The 13,465-nt window shown below is 48.5% G+C and overlaps 1 protein-coding gene across 2 annotated transcripts in view; it reads left to right on the top strand.

Moving 5' to 3' along the window:
• Positions 1 to 13,465, top strand: part of ZBTB7C (zinc finger and BTB domain containing 7C) — a 93,526-nt gene that overhangs the window by 24,906 nt on the left and 55,155 nt on the right. The window contains exon 2 of one of the 2 annotated variants that reach the window (XM_015848221.2): positions 7,138 to 7,235. The exons of the other annotated variant lie outside the window; for it this stretch is intronic. The gene's annotated coding sequence lies outside the window, so the exon portion shown is untranslated. The remainder of the gene's footprint in view (positions 1 to 7,137; positions 7,236 to 13,465) is intronic. 2 annotated transcript variants of the gene reach the window in all.

The following is a 13,465-nucleotide window of genomic DNA, read 5'->3' on the forward strand; positions in this document are numbered from 1 at the left end:
CTCCTTCTCCTTCTCCTTCTCCTTCTCCTTCTCCTTCTCCTTCTCCTTCTCCTTCTCCTTCTCCTTCTCCTTCTCCTTCTCCTTCTTTCTCCTTCTCCTTTTTCCTCCTTCCTGCCTCCCTGCCTCCCTCCTTGCCTCCCTCCTTTCTTCTTTCTTTCTACTTCTTACTTCTTTTTCTTGTTCTTTTCCTTTGTTCATTGTTCTTTCTTCATTCCTCTTTCTCCTTCCCTCTTTCCCCCTTTCTTTTCTTCTTCCTAGTGAAGAGCACAATGAACTGAGGATCCATTTACCTTTTAATACTATCTTCACGAGCATCAGCTTTTAAATACCACTCTGAAACCATGGTGAGGAATGTGGTGCTGTAAATACATCAAGAAGTAGATAAGATTAGATTCCATGTAAGAATTTCCCCATCTACCGTATCGTGAGCACATTCAGCACTTGACGTTTTACAAACTTTTTGCCAGCTGTAATAAAACTTAAAAAGTGGTTCTTTGGGAAGATGATAAAGTCCTAAATAGCCCCATGTATATCCCTTCCCATCCTGCATCTGTTGCAGGGCAGACTGATGGTGTTGGCACTGTGTGTATCTGTATAAGGAGTTTGTACAACACTTTTGTGTCTTTGAGCACCATATGGGAATATCTGCTGCCATGACCCAACTGGGCTCTCTCTCCATCTGAACCCCATTGCCAGATGCCAGAGCAGGTGCTTGGAGCGTGCTGGACCAGGTGCTGCCTTGTCCCACCTTCACACCACTCAGGATTCCTTTCACTTTTCCCCTGTGTCACCCTCCTCCCAGGCAGGGCTGAAAGAAATAAGAGGATGGGGATCTGCTGAGCTGCTGGCCTCTTTACACCCTTCTTCCGTCACCCCTGGGTACCCCAATGCAGTCCCAAGATGGATGAAAAAAATGGATGAAAAAGATGAAATAGATAAAAATGAGTAAAAACAGCCAGTGCCTCCCTGAGATCTCATGTGCAAGCAAAGAATGAATGCTTCCTGGGGAAGGAAGGGACTGCTGTGTGGGGATGGTTTGAGCAACGTGCCTATTTAATCCTCTGTCTATGAAGCCCTCTGCTTTTACCATCAGGTACAAATTAAAGGATGTTTTTGTCTCAGAATGGGTGAGCTGCGGATGATTTTGCCCATTTACACCTTTTCCATCTCCTCATGGAAGGGATGTAGCATTAGCTTGAGAATGAACCACCACCCCATAGAGCTTTAAGAGTGGTGTGTGGGATGCACGCGGATATGGATGCTAGCAGTTCTAAGAAATGGGGATTTCTTGAAGCCTAAGTGAATGCCACGTTCCTGGAGTTGCATAATTTGAATCAGCTTTGCTCTGTTTTGCCCCGTCTGTTTCTGTGAGCTGTCACACAAAGAGCCACGAAGACTCTTCAAGAAGCATCTCTTTATTTTTCCCTCTTGTAATCCCAGAAACGTGCACCCACACTTTGGTCCCATTGTAGGAGACTCGCTCAGCCTTCACTGTGTTGTGCAGGAGTCACTTTGTGGGACAATAGGCCAGTCAGCACTTGAGTGCTCCCACCCTTGAAGAGGAGGTCCAGATGGAATAGTGTTGCAGCCATCACCCTTAATGAGTTCTAGGAAAGCTTTGGTGGCAGCTCAGCATGACAGCACAGCAACAATGAGCCCAGCTTGCAAAAATAGATGCTTGTTGTTTGTCTGCTTGAAGGTTTGTTGGGGTTTAGTGGGGCAATCAGCTCCAGCGTTCAGGGAGTCTGAAGTCTTGAGCCCAACATCCAGGGTGATGGACAGCAGAGAGGAAGGTTTGCTTGACTTTCCTGGCTTGTTTGGTGTTAATAGGGTCCCTGATGGGACTTGCACTAAGAGCAGATCCTTGGGGCAATAAAATCATAGAACCATAGAATCATAGAATGGTTGGGTTGGAAGGGACCTCAAAGCCCCCCTGAGGACCTGAGTCCCACATCCTACTGTGAGCTGGGTCCCCCCACAACCAGCTCAGGCTGCCCAGGGTCCTCTCCATGGCCTCAGGCATCATCAGGGCTGGGGCACCCACAGCTCTGGGCACCACCACCCTCCTGGTGAAGGTTTACCCTCTGTGAGTTCTTTGCTGAATCACAGAATCACAGAATGACCCGGGTTGGAAGGAACCTCAAGGATCATGTAGTTCCAACCCCCCTGCCTAGCAGGGCCACCGAACATACACATACACTGAAGAACTGTGGGAGATGGAGAGGTCAGCTTGGCCTCATCGAATATCAGCTCGCTGATAATGAGGCTCTGGGAAGGAGACAGAAAGTATGAATAAACAGGGGTGTTTTGCACCTAGGCATAAGATAAGCTCTCTGCTGATTATGAAGACTTGTTATGGAACTTGCTTGCTTTCTAGCCAATGGATTGTTAGTGGAAATGTACTGAATATGTGTGTTAGAATATAAAAGGCTTGCTTAGAAGAATAAGCAGGGATACACAAGATGATGCAGATACACATCATGATCACGATCATCACAGCAATAAAGAAATCTTCCTGGCATGAGAACCCTGTGCTGTGATGTTGGCTTGCAACAAAGAGCCTCTGAAGAAGCCTGGTGGGGCTGTGCATCCATCCCTTCACTCAGTCTCTACTAAGGAACTGGAGATTTTGTGTTGAGCTTCCCTGGTTTGTTTGGCCCAGAGAAGAAGTGGGGAGTGGATTTGTGGTGGCCTGCACCCCCCCATGTCCTTACAGCCCCTTGTGGCCCTACAGCCCCTCATGGCCCTACAGCCCCTCATGGCCCTACAGCTCTTAATGTCCCTAGAGTTCCCTCAAAGATTAACTCTCTCCACAGTCCCTGTCGTTCCTTCCAGAAAACCCACTCTCTTAGTTGGTGTAAGATGACTTTGACTCAGTCCCACATAGACAGGGATGTTCTAGGCTCATAAAATTCCACAAATGCTGATTTCTATAGAAATTCTTGTGCAAAAAGCCCCTCTGGATGCTGATGAGGCTTGTGTGTCCACCCAGGTGCTTTCCAGGTCCTCACATCAGGTGGAGAGCTGAAAATCTAAGGAAAACTGTCACAGAATACCGTGGGCTTGTGGTTATGGAAATAGAAGTTGCAAACAGAACCTCTGAGTTTTCCCAAGCAAATAGAAAAGAACCTGATGTGCTTCTGAGCAATGCACCCTCTGGCAGCCCTGAGCTGAAAGCATCGCTAGCTGAGCGCTCACCCTTTGGCTTTCTGCAGAGGGGAGGAAGGTGGATTGTTTTCCAGCAATGAAATTTCCTATTGAAAAATGGAATGCTTCCTCATCGTGCTTGTGAATGGGACGCCCGCGACGCTGAGCACACTGCTTCCAATTACGGGCACTGCAAGGCCAAGCACTGCAGCCAGGCAGGAATGTGTACCTTTTCATATACTCTGAAAAGATAAAACCTTTTTATTTTCCTCAACTCCCCCCACCCCCCTTTTTTTTCTTACTTTAAATGTATGTAATGTATTAAAAGCAGGAGAGCAGCCAGCTGAGCTCCCTTTTATTTGTTCTTGTGTTAATATCGAAGGGAAATGTGCCTAGTTGCTCAAATTAGTCCAACTTGCTAGCAAAAAAAAACTGCTCGCAAGGAATGGGTGCTCATTCTTCCCCTTCACATCGCCTCCAGGGGTGGCTTGAGTTGCCAGAGAAGTGCACTTGGGTTTCCCTGTAATAGCAGGACTGCACACATCTCCTTGGGAATTCTTGGATTTCATTTCTTGGGCATGGTTTCCATATGGAAGGAGATGATACCTTGGAATAGAGTCCTAGAATGTCTTGGGTTGAGACCTGGTTCAGCAGCTGGTTTGCATGCATGCATGTTCCTCTGTGTGCATTGACCTGGTGGTTGCTGTGGGATCAGGCTGCTGCTTCCCCACCCTCTGTACAATCAGAGCTTGTATCACCATCTTCATGTTCATTCCTTTGTCACCTGCAGGTCCTGTGCCCAAGCAGGAGCCCCACTCCCCTGTGTGCTGCTCTAGGCCACAAAGCCTGCCCTAAAGCAAGGCAAGGAGCTGCAAGCATGCAGCTATCCAGGGGGAATGAGAATACAATGATCCCAAATCTGCTGCAGGAGAAGGCCCAGAGCATGCAGTGTAAATGTAGATATTGCTTTCGTGCCTGTGTAATTGCAAAAGGCAGACATTCAGTTGTGTTCTTGAGATACAGGAGGTGACTGTTAGGAGTGAGGAGGGGAGTACCTGGAGGGACTGAGTTAAGGGCAACTACCCATCCCAGCCCTGGTGTTGCTTCATTTTGAAGAGCTACCCTGCATGATTTCCTCATAGAACTGTATACAGGTAATTGGCAAGGGGATTATTTTGGGATAGCATGGAGATGTGTGCCCTGCAGTGGCTCTGTGATGCCTCTCTGCTCTCAGCAGGGATGGGTTTCCTACCAGATAGGCAGTTCTTTGTGAAACATTGATGTTTTCTTCCTGTGGGCAATGGAGGATCTGTAGCAGATTCCACTGAGATATCACTTCCAGAGCATGGGTACTACAGGCAACAGTGCTGAAGGATGTTTTTAATTCAGAAGATTAAGCTTAAGTAGATTAAGGATGGGAGAAAGTGTGGGTAGAGTCAGTAGTGTTCAGTCCAAGGGCAATTTGAAGTGTAGACTTGCTTGCTGGTGGGGTCAGTGATCTCAGCTGGTTGGTACACCAGAGTGGATCCATCTAAAGAGCATATGCTGAGGACCATGGAGTTGGGATCTTGGATGGATCCCACAGCCCAGTAATCACAAGACTGCTTTGAAAAGCAATTTGGTCAGCTGGGGGCCTGGTAGAACATCACATATATGGTGTAGATATATATGGTGAGATGGGCCAGAAAGTCAACAGTGCTACGCCCCAGACTTATTTTTCCTGGGTTTAGGGTTTCCTTGCCTTGCTTAATGACATAAAAGCTGCCCGAGTGTGGGTGCTGAGCTCACATCTGCTCTCTCCTCCAGCTTTCAGCTGCTCTGCTTGAATTATTCATGGCACTGTGCACTCTGCCTGCAGCCCCTGCCATTGCAGCTCACCCTGCAGAGCCCCTCTAAGCAGGGACTGTGGGAACCCGAGCTGTTGGGATGAACTGGACACTGTTTGTTATTTATGCACTATGATTTGGTGGGCTGGCCAAGGCGCAGAGCATTATCACAGCTCTGGATAAAGAGAGAAAACTGCATGCAAACAGCTGTAGCTGCTGCTTGACAAGCCCTGCTGTATAAATAATACTGAGGAGCAGCTCAGCAGGGCTGCAGAAGGGCAGATGCCCTTATAAGTCGAGGCAGAGCTCCAGCCATGGGCATGAAGGGAGGGAGAGGCTGTGCCAAGGCGCTGGCTCAGTGTGATGCTGATGCCACTCACTGCAGGAAGGGCTGGGCAATGCTGTGTGAGCTCCTGGATGTGGTTTTCCTGGGATATTCTGTGTTTGTTTGATGTGCATTTGCTTGCTTCTCAGCTCGTGTTACTGCAGCTCTGGTTGGTGATTGTTTAACCTCTTGCATGTTACAGCGGGGAGCAAGGAGCAGGGTCTGCCTCATCACCAGCACCTGCATGTTTTTTCATGATAATCTGATCCTGCCATGCAAAGAGCCCTGCAGACTGTCCAGAAAGGCACCTGGTGGTCAGGTAGTCCTGCTTGCTTAATCCATATTAAAAGGCAAAGGAGACTACGCCTGCTGCTCCCAGAGGGGTTTTGGTGCACATTTGCCCCTCCAGCATCATTGATTTCATCCCAGTGCATTGAGACAACCCAGTCTGCACTTTGGGATGAGGGCTGTGGTGCTGCAGGGTCCCATCCCCATAAGGAGCTCTGACTGGTGCTCAGCAGGGAGCATTCTTCTTTTGCAGTTGTAAAAGGCAAAAAAAAAATGGCATGTGGGGCCCTGAGCTCCCCATCCCAGCACATGCAGTCTATGCACTCTGCTTTGGGTGAAGAAAGCCCAGTTTAGGGCACCTCCTTTTGTGTAGCACCTCAAGGAGGACTGTTGCCTTGCCCTCACCTACAGCACTGCAAGAACGCAGTGTAAGTCTGCTTGAACTTACCATAATGCCTCTCTGCATGATGGAAAGAAGGTTTTCTATTAAACCTCAGGGAAATAACCGTCCTTGTTAATGAGCGCGGAAGTAATGAGCCACAGTGGGGTGACTGGAGAGATTTGGGCCATCGCTCTGGAAGGCTGCATTGTTTCTTTAAATTAGAGAAATAATTTAAGCAAAACAAACGAACAAAGAATTTCTGGAAATGAAAGCAGGGTACAGCCGGGATGATTTGCTCTCTTCTGTTTAATGGGAGCAGCGCTGCAAACAATTGCACTGCCGACCTCAGAAATCTATCCATGGTAACTGGTCACGGGAGAGAAACACAGACGGCCTGCCACCAACTTGGGATTCAAGTGAGATTTTCTGTTTTTCTATGGTCGTGGGCCAGTCAGGGACTTTCCATGAGCAGCTCTCGGGACAGAAATCCCCTTCTGCTGTGTGGCAGCCAACACCACTGAACAATGACGGGTCTGAGCCTGCTTTGGGGCTGGCTGTGGCGTCAGTGGGTTTGGTCCCAGCTCTGCAGGCTGGAAACAGATGGGGCCGACCATGGGACTGTGAATGGGCGCTACGGCGCATGTAGTAGATGCTGTAAGGATGGCTGTATCTGCACACGCCTGTACAGCGGTGCCTGCATGGCCACGTGTTCAGTCCTGGGTTAGTTTGGGATCTGTTCAAGACCTGCATGGGGATGTCCTGTAATCTGTGTGGATATGAGTCCTATGAAGGGACATCAAGGCACTGCCAGGCTGGAGCTCATCCAGATGTAAATAACCAGAAACTCTGGGGCCTTGCTTGTCTGTTCCTCAAAAGACATTTTTGGATGGGATCATTGTGCTTTTGTTCTTCCATTAGGCAAGTGAGGAGAGAGCATTGTTTTCTTCCCCTTTTCCATTCCCCTTATAGGGAAAGAAGGAGGACTTGGCCATCCCAAGCCATGCATCTCAGGGGACCTTGGAAAACAAAGGGCTGTGTGGACAGAAGTGCCGTCATCCTGTTCCGTACAGGGGCAAGCACATGGGGTTGGGATGGGTTTCTAAAGCTATAGCACAGCTCGTTTTACAAAACAGGACTGCCCTGAGCCCAACTGGTCTTGTTTTGTCCAGGCTCCGCGGCTGATCCTGCTGAGAGCCCCCGAGATACAGAACTCTATGGGAACTGAGACCACTTGACTGCACTCAGCACCTTTCAGGAGCAGCCCTAGGTAACTATTCTCATTCTCTGCATGGATTGTGGGTGAGATTTGTTCCGCAGACAAGCCGCAGTGATATTTCTTGTCCATTCCATGGATCTATTAACCCATTCTGCTCAGGTCACGGACTGACTGGGGACAGGCTGGGGTTGGATTTGATGGTCTTAGTGGTCATTTCCAACCTTAATGATTCTGCAATTTGTTTGAATCCCATTGGGACTGTTCTTGTGCTGCACCACAGACATGAACTCTCCTCCTTTGCCCAGAGGCTGGATGGAGCAGAGTTGCTGGAAGCCAGGTGCCAAACTTTCCTGGCGACGTGGATTTTCATTCCCCTAAACGCCGTCACTCTGTAGATGGGTGACTTGACACTACAATAATAACCATTGCTCCAAAGAAATCACAACTGCATCACCTCCCTCCCAAAATAACAAACAGATCTCCTTTACTTCCAGGGAGGGAATTTCTCCATCACCATCCTGGCAGTGGTGGTGGATGGCTGCTCTGCTGAGGAGCTTTGAATTCAATTTGCTGGATTCAAAAAGCTGGAAAAAAGCAGCTACAGGGCTTTATTTTGTAGGATTTTTTGATTGTTTGTTTTTTGTTTATTTTTCCTACTCCTATCAGAAGTAATAAAAGGCTAAAAATTGTGGAATCATAGAAATCCCAGTGCGGCTTGGGTTTGAAGGGACCTTAAGGATCATAAAATCACGGAGTGGTTGAGTAGGAAGGGATGCTAAAGCTGTCCAGCCCCACCTCCCATCAAATCCAGTGGCCCATCCTACCCAGCTTGCTCCAAGGTAGACAAATGGAAACCATAGAGCGAAGCTGTGCCCTGTTCCACATCCCGGTGTGGTTCCACTGTTGCCATGAGGCCATGCATGAAGCCATGAGCAGGGTTTGCTTCGAGCTTCCTTCTTCCCAAAGCTCGAGATGTGAGCTTGAAAAGCACAGCTCTGACAGCAGAGTTTGAAGAGAACTGTGTGAGAGTGAAGCCAGCAGGACGCTGTGGATGTTACTCTGAAACACTGAGGATGAATGATTTCCTGTAGGGCTGGCTTCCTGAGCATGCTTATATCCCTTATTAAATTCTGCGTGCCGATAAAAGTATCAGCTGGCAGAGGGTTATAATTTTTAACCCTGTCTGTAGGGTTCCTCCACAAAAAGCTGGTTAATAAAAGCTAGCAAGCTAAAACCCTGATCTCAACATCATCTTTTATTCCTGGCATGGCAGTGGGGTGAGGGAATCCCCCATTCTATGGGCTCTGGGCACCCCATGGCACAGACCCCCATTCTCCATACTGCCTTGTTGGGGATATTTTCAGGACCCAGGCCTGAGGACTTTGACTGGGCTGTTTCCTGCTTGGACAATCTCCATCTCAAATGCTCGATGCGTGGCATTGTGCGGAGAATAAAGAAATAATAACCCATAACTCTTGGAAACTATGGGGAGCTCAGCTTGAGTTTCCAATGAGGAAGGGGATGATGTGCGTTGAAACAGGCTCAGGAAGTGAAAGGGAGGAAAAAGAAGGAGAAATGTGCTCACCCTAAGACTGCAGAAGGGTATTTTTGGATATTTTTCCCATCCTCTTTGCATTTGTGGGGATGAGGTGCTTTCCCAGTGCCTCAACTCAGTGTTTAAACTGCTGCTGTCAAAGCTTTGAGAGTAACTAAAACAAAATGTCACAGGTCAAATGGATCCTGTCCAGTTACTCAGTTTATTGGGAGTGCTGTGTGAATCCTGGGGAAGGAAACAAATGGGCAAACATCCACCACCCTGGCTCTGTATCCCAAATGGGCATCCTAAAGGGCATCCCAGATGGGTGTCTCAAAGGGCATCGCAAATGAGCATCCCAAGTGGGCATCCCAAAGCACGTCCTAAATGGGCATCTCAAAGGGCATTTCAAATGGGCATTCCGTATGGGCATCCCAAGTGGGCATCCCAAATAGGCATCCCAAGTGGGCATCCCAAATAGGCATCTTAAATGGGCATTGCAAATGGGCATCTCAAATGGGCATTCCAAAGAGCATCCCATATAGGCATCTCAAGTGGGCATCCCAAAGAGCATCCCAAATAGGCATCCCAAGTGGGCATCCCAAATAGGCATCTCAAATGGGCATCCCAAGTGGGCATCTCAAATAGGCATCTCAAATGGGCATCCCAAAGAGCATTCCAAGTAGGCATCTCAAATGGGCATTGCAAATGGGCATCTCAAATGGGCATCTCAATTGGGCATCGCAAATGGGTATCCCAAATGGGCATCCCAAATTATTATTCCAAGAGGCATCCCAAAGGGCATCCTAAAGGGATATCCCAGATGGGTATCTCAGTGCATGTCCACAGCACTCCTCTCCCCATCGAATGTCCGTGCCAGCACTGCTCCTCACCACAGGTTATTCTTCAATTAGTTGTAATGTGGAAGTAAAGGAAGAGGAAAAAAAAACAACACATCTTCTGGGAGTGATGCCAAGCCAAAGGCACTGAATTATTAAGAGATCCGTATCTGGATAACAGATTTATGCTCTTTAACAACTTGTAAGAGAAAATAAGATGTTTGCAGGATCAGCCTGGGATCATCCTTGAGAAACAGAGCTCTCTGCCTAAGCTGGTATTGCTTTTATTATTATTATTATTTTAATAACAATAATATTTCCCCCGTGAAGCCATACGTGAGGATATTATTTGTGTAGGAGCTGGGAATGAACACGGAATGATCGGCGTATTTTTTAAAGGCACTTTACAAGTCGCTCAGCATTGGAAAAGGTACAACGATTCATCAGAGCGAGGCTTGGGGATGAAATAATTAGAAATCACACAGCCGTGGCAAAAGAAGATTAGCGCTAAAATTAGAAGCCATAAAGTTGTTTTTGGATGGTGCTGGAATCCAGGCAGGCTGATTGTGGTGTTCCTTAGGAAGATGCAAGGCAAGAGGTGCGGATGGTCTGTGTTTGGCTGTGTTGAGGTGGAAGTGCTATGACTGGTGCTCAGTGGGATGGGAAATAGTTTCCAGGGTGATCCTTAGGGAATGGAAGAGGATCAACATGTGAGCAGGAGCAGCAGCAGCCTTTAGAGGAGGTGGGTCTGCTGCTTTGCTCTTCCTCATGCTCCCCATGGATGCAGGTGCCTTGGGGGTGCTCCTCCTCCTGCTCCAGGATCTCAGTGCCCTCATGTTGCAGCTGGGTGGGATGGGTATGTATGGTGAGTCCGATGGTAATGTCAGAAAGAGCTCCTTGTGCACCAGGGATGTCCTCTGTCTGTCCTGCAGGATGGATTGCATCTCGGAAGCAGGACCTGTGTGTATTCCCAGCTGCACATCTGCAGGTGGAAATGCAGCCTCACTGTGCTGCCTTGATTAACACCTGTGCTAATTGGGCCCATTGCCCAGGTGTTGCGGGCAGGTGGGATGGAGCTTGCCAAGGTCACCTGCTAACCCTGGCCTGAGACAAAGAAATTCTAAATCTAAGGGGGATATTAATCTCTTAAAATAAAAGGAGAGCTGCTGGGAATTTGAGTTTTAAATGGATCTGCTCTGGCACACCAGCAAAAGGCAAACAGTGTGGGGCTGTAGGGCAGGAAGCATCTCTGGTCTTTGCAGAGTGTTGTTCCTTTCCAGAGGAACCACGACTTGTTGTGTCTTGCTAGAAAAAAAACCCTGAAGTGGTTGGGCAGAGGCCCTAAATGGCAGGAAGTGCTTTTTCATCAAAGGTGTAATTAAAGCAAGGGACTCTCTGCCCACAGGATGTTGCGGATGCCAAAAGTAAAAGTGGCTCCAAGAAGTGATGGGAGAAACTTGAGGGCTAAGCATCCATTGAGGGCTCTTAGCATGGTGCTGCGGATGGGCTTCCCCCTAAATCCGAGCAAGAATCCTAGTAGAGATCCAGGAGGATATGAGGCAGTATCTCCCAGATGAAGGCCAATAGTTGGGTTCTTGTGCTGTGTCACTGAGAGAGTGGAGTTTCTGGGTGAGAAACCTGAGCTCTGTGGGATGTGCTGTCTAAATACAGAACAACCTGGTGAAGGTGAAGGCATTTAGAGGTTTCTTTCTGGCTCTCATGTACCACCCCATGCAACCACAGTTACAGTGCAGGAATGCAGGACAGCTCCCAGCCAAGGCTGTGGACGCAGCATCAGAGCCTCAGGAAAGTCCAGCAGCAGGACTTTACTAATTCCAGCTGTGATATCAAACAGAGCTGTACGTGGTCTGATGGAGCACCTTTCATATTCAGTGCATTTCAAAGCACTTTGCAGAGTAAGGAGGAGAATGGAGCCCACGGAGCAGTCATTATGTGCCTGACAATAGCAAGAGATGTTGGCCAGGATGATGGGCTGATCTGTACTCTCCATTTTTGCTCTCCAGTAAGTGTTGGTTGGACAAGAGCTGGCTGCAATTATCCCTCATCCCAGTGCTTCATGGCTGGGATTTTCCCCCCGTACTGGGGGAAAATGGAGTTAAACAGGAGGGTTTTTTTGTTCTAAACTCCAAAATACAAGCCATTGGGATAACTCAGCTTCCCAAAAGCAGCATCTGATCATGTTTTGGGTTTGCCTGGTCCTAGGGATCTACAAAGGTCCTTCCCTTGGAGATACGCTCTCCTGACTGGCTCAGTTTCCCTGCTCTTCTTTTATGTCTGGGGAAATGGAGTTGGGGAAACATCTTGTGACCCACATGAGAATCCCTCAGTGCAGCTGGGCAGGGACCTCTCAGATCATGGTCTGCTCCACTCCTCCTGTGGTCACAGCTTCTCCAAGGCCCGCACATGACTTCAGCTCTGTAATTTTAGTGAAGCCAGAATAGCATTGCCGCAGCTGCAGGAGCAGATCTCATCATTCTAAAACCATTTCTGTGGCTGGGAAATGTTTCTTGTGCCTTGCAAAGGGACTAAGAGGTTAATTGCTTTTTTTTTTTTTTTTCCTTTTTTTTTTCTTTTTTGGAAAAGAGGAAACAAGTGTACCCACCCCACCCTAGCACAAATCTGTCAGCCCAGGGCTGGGAGAAGGAAGCAGCCGGGGGAGGGATGGGCTGGGGGCATGGGTGGGGGCTTGGCTGGCTTCCCATGCGCTGCTGCACTGGGCTATATTTGGAGCCTGGGCTGCAATGTTGGCTGCATATCCCTGGACAGTTGTGATGAGTTATCCCTCCAAGGGGATAGAGTGAAAAACAAACAAACATAAGATCTGCAGCGAAGCCTGGTTTTGAGTTGTAGATTGAGATCTTGTGAGGATGGAGATCTCCAACCTTGCCCCTTGTTGTCTGGGTCCTTTATCACACCAGCTCCCTGCTGACCAAGTGGGCCAAATGGCTGCAGCCCGGGTTGCCATTGTGTTGGTGTTGGGTTGGCATTCAGCTGACACTGAGTTGGCACTGGACTGGCAGTGTATAGACACTGGGTTGGCATTGGGTTGGTACTGGATTGACATTGAGTCAGCATTGGGTTGGCAGTGGACTGGCATTGGGTCAGCACTGTATAGACATTGGATTGGCATTGAGTTGGCTTTGTGTTGGCATTGCACTGGTACTGGGTTGGCTGCATCCCCTCAACCCTGAGAAGAAAGGAGAATGGGAACTCCCCTTGGAGTGTGGGCTCCCCTTTCTGTTTCCATTCTGTTGAGCTCAGACTGATGTGGATGCAGGCTGATGTCATCACAGGATTTCCTGCTGCAGGAAACCTGGTGACCGCACTCTGAAGGTGGTCAGGACTGAAGCTGATGGTGATGTTGTCCTTGCAGTGTTTGTGTGAGATGAATTTGCACCCTCACCCCCTTCACCAGGAGATGCTGGTGTAGCAGGCACAGGAGAGAATGGAAGATGTGCAGTCCCAACGCTTGCTCATGGAGAGCATCTGATGGGGCTCTACTGATGTCCTCCACCTTGGCCACTGTGGGAGTGAGTTTCACCATCATCATTCCCTCCCCCTGCTCTCCCTGTCCCCATTGCAGACATATTTGTTTAAGTGGCTTTCATTAACTTGCATTTCCCCATGTGAAGGTTTGGTTTCTGTCCTTCTGCAGTTGTCCCTGCCATGCAGCAGTTTCCCTTCGGTCATGGTACGTTTTCCCCTGCTCTGTGGAACAGTTTTAAGATGCTGTAAGGAAATGGTTTCTGTGTGAGCCTCGTTCCACACACTCCATTGATTATTAGGTGTGATTTCCCTGATCCCTGCCTGTATCTGTGAGTGAGCCAGAGGGGCATAGTGATGGCTTGGATTTATCTCCCCCAGTGACAAGATAGATAACACCGGAG

Source organism: Coturnix japonica, chromosome Z (assembly GCF_001577835.2).
Source record: "Coturnix japonica isolate 7356 chromosome Z, Coturnix japonica 2.1, whole genome shotgun sequence".
Taxonomy (NCBI): Eukaryota; Metazoa; Chordata; class Aves; order Galliformes; family Phasianidae; genus Coturnix; species Coturnix japonica.